Here is a 13,324-nt window from a genome sequence, read left to right as displayed (position 1 = left end):
TTGTTCCTACCCTACTCCTCCCCCCAGACCATTTAGTATCTTTTCATCAGGGTAGCTGAGGTTCTAGAGGGTCTAGTTCTCTGCCTTTAATCTGCTCTACGATAATCTTCTTCCCTCTGTGAGGAGGCTTTCAGTCTACTATATTAGGCTGAGTGTCTAGGTCAAAATGTGTGGCAGTCATCTGCACAGAGAGATGAGTGACCACGCCAGGACAGTGATACCTTTGGCACAGTGTTAACAGTACAGTCTGTGCTGAGGGCAGCTGGGGCAGTGTGTACTCTCAGCTTCAGACAGAGGTTTTACTGTGGCTTCAGCCACTGCTCTTGAGAATTACAGAACATACAGCAAACTTCAGATAAAGTTTTCCCCAATGTGCCTTGGAAAAACAGATGTTGCAAGACAGTTGAATGTTTGATTAGAGACTGCAAGGAGGGGCTGTACCAGACAGTAAGAATGTCAGCTGTAATGATGGACATTTGAAGAATGAGGTGACCATGCCTACATTCTTCATTCTGCCCAAAATAGATTTTTTTTTTAGGGCTGGAGAAATGACTTAATGGTTAAGAGTGTGCGCTGCTCTTCTAGAGGACCTGAAGTTTTGTTCCCATCACTCACATCTGGCAGTTCACAACCACCCATAGCTCCAGGGGATCTGACACCCTCTTCTGACTTCCATGGGTGCTGCACCCGGTGCACAAACCCAGATGCACACATGCACATTCATACATAATTAATACCTTAAAAAATTAGATCTCCTAGAGGAAAAAATGTAAATAATGACTTGGAGGAACCAAAAAAAGAACACAAAGTATTTAGGTATATTTATCTCCTAATACTCTTCTCCCAAATAGGCTGTTATCATACGGGGAGAAAGACATTCTGAACTCTGGATGTAGCCCTAGCTATCCTGGAACTCACTATGTGGACTAGGCTGTCCTTGAACTTGCAAAGATCTGCCATTCTGTGCCTCCAGGGTATTGTGAGGTTAAAGTATACCACCAAAACCAAAAAACAAAACAAAACAAAACAAAAAAAACCAAAACAAAAAAAAAAAAACAAAAAACAAAACAAAACAACAACACCAAAAAAAAAAACCAAAAAAAAAAAAAAAAAAAAAAAACCCAAAATGTACAAGGATTAGATAGACATTGACTGTATTTAATTAAAATTAAGTGTTTTCTGAGTGAAAACACACACACACATTGTCAGTGTCACACACTGTTCCCTTTTGCAGAAATGCTCATGTCTATCACCTGCTTCTAGATTGTTCTTTTCCTTTTGGACGTTGGTAATGGGTTAGTTAACCTCACATTCATGTCAGCTGGAAGCTCTGCTTTTACCCAGCTCATATACACTAGTTCCTGGTGTCAACATGCTGAATGCTCTTCAAGGAAAGCATTTGAGTGTGCAACAGTTAGGATTCTGTCACTGAATAACAGGTTGTTTGATTCCCAGGCCTCAGTTTCCAGCTCTTGAATAATTCCCAATCACACAGTGCTGCAGGGTTGCCTGACTGTCTCAGGTTTCATTGGGTACCTGGGCATTCACATTTTGGAGGTGTACAATAGAGCATCATTTAAGCCATAACTAAGAAGGAAATCTTGTCCTTTGCAGGAAGACAGATATCCTGGAGATCATCCTGTAAAACAAAACCAGACAGACTCAAAATGACAGCTGCCTCATATGGATGGTTTCAAAGTTCTGGGCTCTGTAGTGAGGCAGAATATTGTGGGGGTAGAAGCATGTGCAAAGCCTACTTGTCACATGGGGCAGAAAGGTAGAGACAGCACTTACGTAGGCCTTACTATGTAGCTAAGGCTGGCCTGGAACTCATGTAGCACAGACTTTCAAGACCCAACTGTCTTAGCCTCCTAAGTTCTGGATTATAGTCATGTGCTACCATGCCTGACTAGAAAGTACCCTCAGAATACTGGTTGCAGGCTATGAGACACCTCCAGGTAAGAGGTGGAGCCCAGGGCAGAGGAGGCACTTCTGGGCTGTCTGAAGAGCCAGCGGATCCACTGGAGTCTTATCAACTGCTGACAGTATTTTCACACCACAGACACTCCAGCTCATGGCAGCTGGAAATTTAATTTTGCATTCAAGGACCCAGATGTATAGGAGGTCAGATTCTCAAATGCAGCTGATTCTGGCATGCCAGGAGTGAGAAGAGATGTAGAAAGAGGCCCCAGGATGTAAACCTGTCTGAACTTGCCCCGACAGGCTGACAGAGTCCACTCATCTTTACATGAATGAGATTAAGGTGACTGCTGCATGTGGAAGCCATGTGAGGCACAGCCACACGACCTTACAGGGTAGGACCGTTTCCCACGGGGTCCTCTATTATCTTCACAACGGGATTTGAACTACCTGGAAATAGTAGGACACCAGTAAGATTTTGTTGGGTGAACAAAGCTGTTGGGTTGCAAGCAAACAGTAAAGAGACTTTCTCTTTCACACTGGGATACAACCAGCAAGTTTTCTGTCTGGTAAGCTGGTTTGTTCCCCCATAAGCCTCTTGTTGCCATTATTTACAGGCAAAGTGTCTCGTATCTAGGAATGCCAGGGCTATAACTTCATGTTTCAGCTTATCATCAGGGGTTTTCTTTTTCTGTGGTAGCCTTCAGAGCTTTGTCACTTTGGTCACCAGGTGGCAGCATGTGAACAAAGAATTCTTAATCATCCATTGGCCTAGGCATTTTGGGAAGATATTATGTAAGTCAACACTTAAAAGTAAAACGTGTATGTATCTTAATTCTTTTTATCAGCATAACCTCAATTGCAAAAAGTAATGGTTTTGTTATGACACTTTCATACATGGATACCATGTACTTTGGTCATGGTTGCCTCCTATAAGGATTTTTCTTTTCTTTTTTTTTCTTTTTTTTTTTTTTTTTTTTTTTGAAGCAGGGTCTTCAGACTGTAGTGGTTCAGGCAGTAGTAGTTCAGAATGGCCCAGAACTCACCACATAGGGAGGATTATCTTGAACTCCTGATCCTCCTGCTTTATAGCTGCCCTCACCCCCCCCCCCAAGTGCTGGGACTATAGGTCGCCCCCCCTTTTGAAATAGGCTAATAACAAAATTAAAATTAGAATTTGAAAGAAAAATGTGTTGGTAATTAGAATTCAACACATATACAGCCAACAGGAAAGGACATTTGGCTTCGAGGTAGCTGGCTGGACTCAGGCTGAGTCTGGGCTCTGCACTCATGAGGGTTTTTGGGGCATGTTAAATGCCGGGTGGGCATGAGAACATGCTGCTTCATTTTCTCTTGTGTCTTACTTGGATCCCAATTAAGTGACTTTCTTTAAAATATTTTCATTAAATCTTTGAAAACATTATACAGTGTATCATCATCCCCCCACACCTGGACAAGAGTTTCTGTGTAGCCTTTGCTGTCTTGGAATCACTATGTAGACCAGGCTGGCCTGGAACTCAAGAGATCTGCCTGCCTCTGCCTCCTGAGTGCTGGAATTAAAGGTGTATGCTACTACTACCCAGCCATACCATGTACCTTGATCTACTCTCCTTGTATCCTAACCTCCTTGTATCCCCATGCCATTTATTTTTGTTACTTTTTGTTTTGTTAAATAACCCATTGAGTCCTGTTGGTGCTATCCGTATGAAGCTATCCACTGGAGAGTGAGCCACCTCCCAGGAGCCATAAACTGACTCTCCTTCCCCCAGAAGCCGTCAGCTATCTATAGTTCTTCAGTTGGAGGTGGGGCTCTTGAACTCCTTATTCCTAGCTAGATGTTGATGCGTTTGATCTCATTTCAGGTTTATTTATATTGATGTGTATATTCACTTTGTGTAGGTGCCCACAGGGACCAGAAGAGGGTGTCACGCCCTGGATCTGGAGCCACAGAGAGATGTGGATCTCCTGACACACAAGCTGGAAACTAACCTCTGGAACTCTGAAAGAGTGGCAATGTTCTTAACCAGCTCCTATAAGTTAGTGACTCCTTCTTGCAGCAGTGAACAAATGTTTCTCCAGGGATTATTTTTTGTGGAGACTTAACTGCTGATGGGTGGGTACATTGGAGGAAGTTCTTTCATCACAAATAACTTTTTATTTGTCACTATTAAAAATCTGGATTTTAAACAGATCTTGGACTGGTGGTCATACCATCAGCCCGTTCAACTTTAGCCCTGTCTCATCACCGTGTTTTCCAGCTACCCCTTCACCTGGGCTCCTGGTTTTCCCAATTCAAACTTGGGTTTCTTCAGCTTTTTATTTTCTAACGAGACATCATGAAGGGATATGGACTGGCAGCCTTTTCTTGTCTTTCCATGCTGTCTGGAATCAATTTTTGCCACCTCCTTCGTCTTTGTCTGCCTTCCGGGTCATTCCGGGGGGGGGGTTGGGGGGGGTTTTGCCATGGAACCTGTTTTGTCCCGGGTAGTCCTGCCTGGATTGTCGCGTTTTTGCCCTGCTCCTCTGTAATTAGCTTGAATTTCCTATGCTTCGTCTTCTGTAGTCGGGTCACTTCCACTCGCCCTTGGGCCATCGTGTTTTGGTTCCCTGGGTCCTCGTGCTGTGTTTCCTTGTTTCTTTTGCTGGCCGGGTTTCACTCTCCTCTTGGGGTCCCTTTCTTCTTTGTTCCCTTCTTTTCCCCCTCGCGGCGCTTGTTCTTGCCGCCGCCATGGTGCTGCCGGGGCCGGGCGGGGGTTCTTTTAAAGCAAGATGTGCTCCACAGGGACAGTAAAGGACTGGAGCTGCATTTTCTATAGCCCACCCCCAGGAACCTGTTTTGTTTTTGCTTCTGTTTGAAAACAGTTAATTAAAAAAAAAAAGAAGGTCTTGTTTTATTTGAAATGTGTTAATAGTCAGCATATACAATAAATCTATATTTAAGGTTTCATCTTTTTCAATTTGTTTTTAAAGAATTTCTTACAAAGGTACTATAGTTGCTTATTCCCACACCTCTCTTTCCTCACTCAACTCCTCATGTGTCTTCCCACTTCCTCTCAAGTTTATTATCTCTTTGATAATTATTATTGCCCCCCCCCACTGAGCCCATTTAGTGTTTTGTACATATGTTCAGGGCTGACCACATTGTCATGGATAACTTATCAAGGGACCATCTGGAGAAGACTGAATCCCCTTTGTCAGTAGCCATTGCTACCCTATAGTTGTTCATCTAGGGGTGGGGCCTTGTGAAATTTCCCCTATTCTGGTTGGCATATTGACTAGTGCTGTCATTTTGTAGGCCTTGTGTAGGTAAGCATTTTATTGAGATTTCATGGCTGCTGTATTCCTGTCAGTGTTTAGATGACACTGTCTCAGAATGGGCATCCTGGACCTCTGACTCTTACAATCTTCCTCTGTCCTGAGGTGTTTCCTGAGTCTTCAGTGTAGGAGTTGCATTGTAGATGAACTAGTTGGGCTTGCCACCCTCCAGCCACTTATTCTCTGTATTTTGACCAGCTGTGGTTCTCTATAGTAGCCTCTGTCTACTGTAAAAAGAAACTTCTTTGATGAGTGGGTGAGATCTAACTTACCTGTGGGATAAGTATTTAAAATGCAGTTAAGAAACTATATTGGTTTAGGAAAGTGGCAGTGGTAGGTTGGTCCATAGCCACTGGTAGTTTGGCGTAATTTACAGTACCAGCTATGAATTCCCCCTTACTGAGTTGGCCTTAAGTCTAAATTAGACATCTCTTGGTTACCCCTCAAGATAATAATGCCATTATTGCATCATTGGTGGTATCATTCTGGTTTGTCTTTCACAGCTGGGTAGGACTACTGATTGCGTTTCTCCCTTGGAAGCCTGCATGGCACCTTCTGATACCAGGAAAACTGGTCCTTGGGGAGTACCAGTTTGATTCTCCCAGTTCCCATGTCCAAAGACTGTTATCTTCAGCCACAGGGTCTAATCCTCACATTTGTGAGCCTGACAACCTGAGTTGGATGTCTGGCGCCAGTACAGTGGAAGGAGAGAACAGACTCCGACAAGTTGTCTCTGATCTCTTTGTGCACTGTGGTACATGCGCTTCCCACTAATAGATCATACATGTGAAATAAAAGCTAAAACACAAATCTTCAGAATTGAAGGCTAGTTAGAGCAGTCACTCATCCTTGGGAATGTTTACATAAGACAGGTGAGTCTCATCTTGGAGCTGGTGCCTCAGGTGGTGTGTGATGGAAGTCAGGTCTCTCCCCTTTGACAATAGATTCTTTTCTCATACACTATATCCTAGTTAACACTTTCCTGTCCCTCTACCTAGTTCCTCACCACCTCCCTTCCCATCTGGGTCCACAACTCCTTTCCATCTTTCATTAGAAAAGAACAGGCTTTAAGAGATAACATAATAAAATATAAGTTAAAAATGATCACATCAAAGTTGGACAAGGTGGGGCTGGAGAGATGGCTCAGGGGTTAAGAGCTTGGTTGCTCTTCCAGAGGTCATGAGTTTAATTCCTAGCAACTACATGGTGGCTCACAACCATCTGTAATGAGATCTGGTAGCCTCTTCTGGCATAAGGGCAAGCATGCAGATAGAACACCGTATACAAAATAAATCTTAAAAAAAAAAAAATAAAGTTGGACAAAGCAAACCAACAGAAGGAAAAGAGCCCAAGAGAAGGCATGAGAATCAAAGACCCACTGGTTCACACATTTGAGAAGGCATAAGAATCAGACACCCACTTGTTTATGACTCAGTGTTGGATGCTGTCTCTTCAATGGAGCATTCATGTTTCCCCCTTTCCCCATATTCCCAAAGTGGAGGAACCCCCATAAATCTGTGGGGAAGTTTCTGTGCTAACAGGAATCCAGTGGAGGAAGGTTCTTTAAAATTCATGCACATTAAGTCCCTTTGGGATGGATGCATTGAGGGGACCTTGGTGTTGTAGACCACAGTTAAAAGATTTTGCTTTTTGAGATAGGGTCTCATATAACCCAGGCTGACCCTGAATACCCTATATAGCCCAGGCTGACCTCTAACTTTTGATCCACCTCCTGAGTGGGCCACTATGCTAAGTCTATGTGGGGCTGGAATTCCAACCTCGGGCTTCGTCTCCATTAGGTAAGCATTCTACCAGTTTTTCTCAGGGGGAAGTTGTTATATAAAATGTCTCCTCCTTTCCCAATGATCCCACTCCTCATAATAAGAACCTACCATTAGGACTGACTCAGATCCCCTGAACATGGGTCTCAGAAGGCCTGAGCAGTCTAAGGGACCTCTGACAGTGGAATCAGGATGTATCCCTGGTGCACAAAAGGACTTTGGGGGGCACATCCCCCATGGAGGGATACTCCCTTAACCTAGAGGCAGGAGGGAGGGTCTAGTCCCTACTCCAAATGACTTTACAGATTTGAATGACCCCTCCTGGAAGGTATCACCCTACATGTGGAGGAGGGGGGATGGGATGGGAGGGCTGGTGGGCATGGGAGGGTGGGAGAGAAGGAAAGAGGGAGGGCAGGAGGGAGAGGGAACTGGGATTGATACATTAGAAAAAAAAAAAAACCTACCATTAAAGACAAGACTTTCAAGGGAAAAGAACATCGTTGCTAGTAGACAGGGGTGCACATTAGGGAGACTAAAATGTGAGACTGCCACCCTTCTAAGCTGTTTTTCTCCCTTCTGACAGCTGTTAGTGGTTTGGGGTTACAGGAGCCCTGTTGTCTCTGGGCTAGCTTTACCAAATGATTTTAAACTCTAAGATAATTGCTTTGATTTGGATACCAATCCCAACACATGTATCAAAGGTTTGTCCCTACTGGCATTATTGGCCAGTGGGGCCTTGTGGAGGGAAGTCTGGTCATTGGCAGGGGCTGGGTACGAGCTGGAAGGAAACACTGGGACTTTGGTTCCTTCCTGTTAAGTGTACTAAATGCTACTGCCTCCCAGACAACAGGACCTCCCAAACAGCCATGCCCTCCACCTCTGAAATAGCTAAAACAAACTCCATCTCTCAGTATTTCCTATGGTAGCTCAAAGCTGAGTAACATAGTAACTCTCAGCAGAGCACTCACCCTGCCTGCCTGCCTGCCTGTCTGCCAGTGGAGGGAGCATTATTCAAAGAGATGTGCATTCACCATGTATATTAACCCCAAGTCCACTCCAAGATGTGGGTGAACATAAACAAGAACAACTACCATCGATGCTGAGCATGAAGACGGTAGAAGACTGAATTCTCGTAGTTTGGAAAGTTGTCACCATGAGCAACCAAAAATCCTCCAGCAAACTTCTCATTGTTATGAACCTCCAGTTTGCAGAAACCAGGGTGACCTGCTAAACTGTTCAGTATGTAGGCAGTTTGCTTTTCAGTTGATGGTAGGAGGAATTCCAGAGCAGTATCTGCATTTATAGAAAGAGACGGGAATCCAATCCAGAAAGGGAGATGGCCTCCACTGAAGGAGACTGTCCATGCATTCTGATGAGCCCTGGGAATGGGGTGGGAGGATGGGGAGACGGGGACAAAAATTAATCCCATGTGTGATGGTTATTTATTTATGCTCTTTTCAGTTTATGGTATGAAGGAGTTACAGTACAAGTTAAAAGTAGATCCCAAGTGATTACACTATACAAGCTGTGAGGTTTTAAAAACTTGTGACAAGGGAGAGAAGGGAAATTCTATACATTACAAGGACATCCTTACTACAAGCACTCAAAACCAGGGAATCTTCAGGGGATCATCACCAGTCAGGCCAGTCAGTCTGTGCTGGTCACCCGGTGGCTGGATTTCCTTTCTGGATGCCCGATTACAGTACTATTGCAGACAAATTTCTAAGACACCATATTAGAGCAATAGAAACCAGTCTCTTTGGGACGAGGCTCTACTGGGCTTGGCAGGAGTTTGAACTTTAGAGGTTCCAAATCCACAGTCCTGGCGCTCCCTTTGTGCTGGTCATCAATTCTGGCAGTAAGGCCTATTGGTCCCCCTCTGCTGGAGCTCACAAGTTAGGGTAGGAGGCAGAGGAAATGGCAACCAGACAGCAGAATGCTGGTCTGGGGCTGTAGCTCAGTGGTAGAATACTTGCCCAACATGAATGAAGCCTCACCTGCCAAGGGGCCTCCTGTAGCCCCACAGAGCATTTCCTTAAATGCGGTGACTGAGCCTCAAATGTCCCTGGGAACACGTTAGAAGGCAAGTTGAGGGCAACCGCATGCTGAGCTGAAAGCAATGAATGAGTCATGATGGCTGGGCATGGGGGCATGGCATCTCCCCATAGTCCCCTTCAAAGCAGCCTGTGCTACCCAGAGGCATCTTCACAGAAGACAGCCGTTCCCTTTAGCAATATTAACAAAGGACAAAGGGTAGGTAAAGCCTGACTCACTCCGTCAAGATCTCTGCTATCCCTGAGCAGGAGGCATAGGAGAGGAGTCCGGCCACGGTGCTCGGGATATCATTCCTGCTCCAGCGGGCTCTTCTGAACCTCAGGGTTAAAACCTCCAAATGTTCCTCACACGAGAGGCCTGGCCCTGGGAATTTTGATGTCCTCTCTTATTCCAGGGCAAGGAGCAGAGGCTTGCTTGTGGGTCAGAAGGAACAGAAAGGCCCTAGCCCAGGAGGAGTAGATCCTGTGTGTCTGGAGCTCTGGCTCCATCAGCCTCCCTTTGCTGTCCACTGGGCTGGGCCTCTTGAGCATGTGGAAGAAACTATGGGGCCAGAGGCCACCTGGGTTCTCTGCTCTGTTGAAGGGGGACTGGGAATCCTGCTCTCAGATGATTGGAGGTGGAGCCCACTAAGCCCCAGGCCCTGTCCTAGATGTCAGCAAGAAACTCCTATGCCCCTTGACCTCGTGCAGGGACCTGGGCCTGGCTGCATCAGGAGAAAGGCATGATAACTCCCTGTTGGTTATTGCTTGAGTAGGACCGGAGCAACTTGCTGGCTGCATGCAGCAGGTGGCGCAGGCGCTCCACGAGGTTCTGTCTGTGCTAGTGGCCTGCCCTTCAGCTTGCTCACCCTTCAGCTGTGTGCTTGGCTACTAACAAGGGCCTCACAGCAGCTCCAGAGTGGGCAGCTGACTAGTGTGTGTTTTGCTGCCTTGTGGTGAAACATCAGCAGTGTTTTTGTTTTATTAACCAATGTTGACTTTCATTAGTTTCATGCTAATGAAAACCACCCATGAACTAGACAACATTAGACGCTGAAGAGTCACTGGGTTCGAATCCCAGATCTACCACGTAGGAACAGCCACGACTCTGGGCAAGCTGTATAATGCCTTGATCCTTGGATTTCTCACCCACAGAAGTCTTGGAAATTCCATTTACTGGTAGGATTACTGTGAACATAAAATAATAGGAAGAGGGCAAAGCAGTCAGTATGTGGTCATCAAATAAAGACATTTGTGGCAATGAGGTATTCTTTTTATTTTCTTCCTTTTTTAAACAAACAAAAACAAAGACTAAACAGCTCAGAGACCTAGGATAAAACCTAGTATCAGTAAGATGACTCCTAATGATATCCCACTATATTCATAGATCAGTGCTCTATTCAGTCATTATTGGAGAGGCTTCCTCCGGCAACAGATGGGAACAGATGCAGAGACCCATGGCCAGATAGTACTTAGAAAGTCTAAATGGGAGGTCTCTTATCAAATCCCTCCCCTCAGAGCTCAAGGAATACCATGGAAGAAGATGCAGAAAGATTGGACAAGTCAGAGGGAATGGAGGACACCAGGAGAACAAAGGCCCCCTGACTCAGCCAAGCAAGGTGCATATGAACTCACAGAGACTGAAGCAGCAAGCACAGGGTCTGCAGCAGGCCCCCTGCAATACATGTTCCAGCTTTTGGCTTAGTGTGAACCAGTGGATCTCTGACTCGTGTGCTGGCTCTTAGGACTTTTTCCCTCCTGTTTGGTTGTCGTGTCCCAGTACAATATGATAGTTGTTGCTTCATCTTATTGTATTTTATTTTGTCATGTCTGGTTGTTATCTCTTAGAAGCCTGCTCTTTTCTAATGAAAGACAGAACGGGGGGTGGGACGGGACTGGAGAGATGGCTCAGAGGTTAACAGCACCAGCTGCTCTTCCAGGGGTTCTAAGTGCAATTCTCAGGAACCACATGGTGGCTCACATCCATCTATAATGAGTTCTGGTGCCCTCTTCTGGCCTGCAAGCAGAACACTGAATACATAATCAATAAATAAATCTTTAAAATAATAATAATAATAATAATATTAATAATAATAATAATAAAAGACAGAAAGGGGGTGTAGTACGAGCAGTTTTCCCGCCAGCCTGGTCCCAGAGCTGTGTCAGCCCCAAATAACACACATAGACACTGTATTAGATATGAAGCTGTTGGCCTGTTACTAGTGTTTCTTATTGGCTAACTCTGTCTTAAATATTAACCCATTTCTATTAATCTAGTGTTTCCATGTGGTGCTATCTTACATCTTGAATCGTCTCCTACCTCTCCCCAAATCCTCCTTGTCTCCTAGTCCCGCCTATCTCATTTTCCTATTGGACAACAGGGCTTTATTCATTAACCAATACGAGAAACATATTTACAGAATGACATCTCCCATCAGGGGTGGTTCCACAGGAACTGGGAGAAGTAGAGGGAGGGGAAACTATGATCAGCATATATTGTGTGAGAAAAAGAGTCTATATTCAATAAACAGAAAAAAATTGAAATAGAATTTTATCATCGTCCCTTCTCTGTTTCCTCCCTCCAGCCCCTCATAGCTACTTTCCCTTGAACCCTTCCCATGTCTCCCCACTCTCAATAACTTCTTTTTCTCTTATTATTGTTACATATATATACATTTATTCGCGCACGAATGCGCACACACACACACCCACCCACACACACACACACACACCCCTTGCTGAGTCTGTTTTTGTTGTTTCTGTGTGCACAGTTTCAAGACTGACCACTTTGTTTTGGACAACCAAAAAGGGACTCACCCCTGAGAGAGGCAAACTGTCTTTCTCCCAGTGGTTATTAGCCAACAAGTTCTTTTCAAAGAGACTTTATTCAATTCCGCATCCCGGTTCTTGGCTTTTCCATCCTAAGTAACTACATAGCCATGAGCTGGCATAAGAGAAGATTCTTTTTGGTGGTGATTTGGCCTCAGATAAAACTAAAAAACTTCGACTAAAGAAGTCACTATTTAAAATAATTCTTTTCTCAAATTTTCTCATTGTAGGCTCAGTCAGTAGAATGCTTGCTTAGCATGTACAACACCACATAAATAGCAAGTCAAAGGCTAGCCTGGGTAGAGACCCTGTTGTTTTCTAGATTAATTTTATTTTATGTGCACGAGTGTTCTGACTGCATATGGTGCCCAAGGAGATCAGAAGAGGGTGTCTGATTCCTTGGAACTGGAGTAGGAATGATTGTGAGGCATCGTGTGGGTCCCAAGAATCAAACCTGGGTGCTCTGCAAGAGCAGCAAATGCTTAGCCATTTCACCAGTCATCATTAAGAATTTTCATAGTTCCTACAGCCTTCCTCTACCACCCCATCCCTTTGTCTCAGCTTCCAACTCCAGGAGGCACTTACTGGAAACCTGCCGACCATGTTAGACAGGGAACCAGGTAGGCAACCTTTTCTCTCCCTCCTGTTCTCCAGTTCCAGTCCCCTATTCCCATCCCCAAGGGTGTACAAAATCTTGGTGGCACACCCAGATTTTCTCTTTTCTGTGGACTCTCTCAGCCCCTCCCCATTCTAGCTCATCCCTATTCTTTAGTGTCAGATCCTAATACCTAGAAAGACATTCTACCTAAGACCCCCCTACCTCCCCAAGTGACCACCCCTGGCAGGATGTCAGAAGAATTCCCTACCAGGCAACTGACAGACACCACATTCTTCTAAGAACCAAAGAGGGCAACAGAAACCAAGGAACAGAACACACACCCAGAAAAGACAAGACCAACTATCAGCACCTAGAATTATAGTCATCCCAAACCCAGATGCCTAACCACCAGCATAAAAACACAATAAGTGCCTGGACAAGACATTTCCAGTAGTGCCCTGCAACCCTGCTACACTATTCCCTGAGAAATGCAATATAGCAGAAGCAAAATATGAGGACTTAAAAATAGTTATTGTGAATATGTTAGCAGTTTTTAAAGAGGATATAAATAACTCCATTAATGAAATCTATGAAAACATTAACTAATAGTGGAATAAAATGAAGAAAAAAGTTCAAGATATAAAAGTGGAAATAGACTAACTAAAGAAAACTCAAACTGAAGGAAACTGGAAGTGAAAAAATTTAGGAACTCAAATAGGAAACACAGAGCGACTTCACCAACAGAATACAAGAGAAAGAAGAGAGAAACTCAGGCATTGAAGACAAGATAGCAGAACTGAGTTACTTCCATCAAAGAAAAATGTTAAACCTAAAAAAAAAAAAAATAC

Source organism: Phodopus roborovskii, unplaced genomic scaffold, assembly GCF_943737965.1.
Source record: "Phodopus roborovskii unplaced genomic scaffold, PHOROB, whole genome shotgun sequence".
Classification (NCBI taxonomy): Eukaryota; Metazoa; Chordata; class Mammalia; order Rodentia; family Cricetidae; genus Phodopus; species Phodopus roborovskii.
This window is presented reverse-complemented; position numbering follows the sequence as displayed.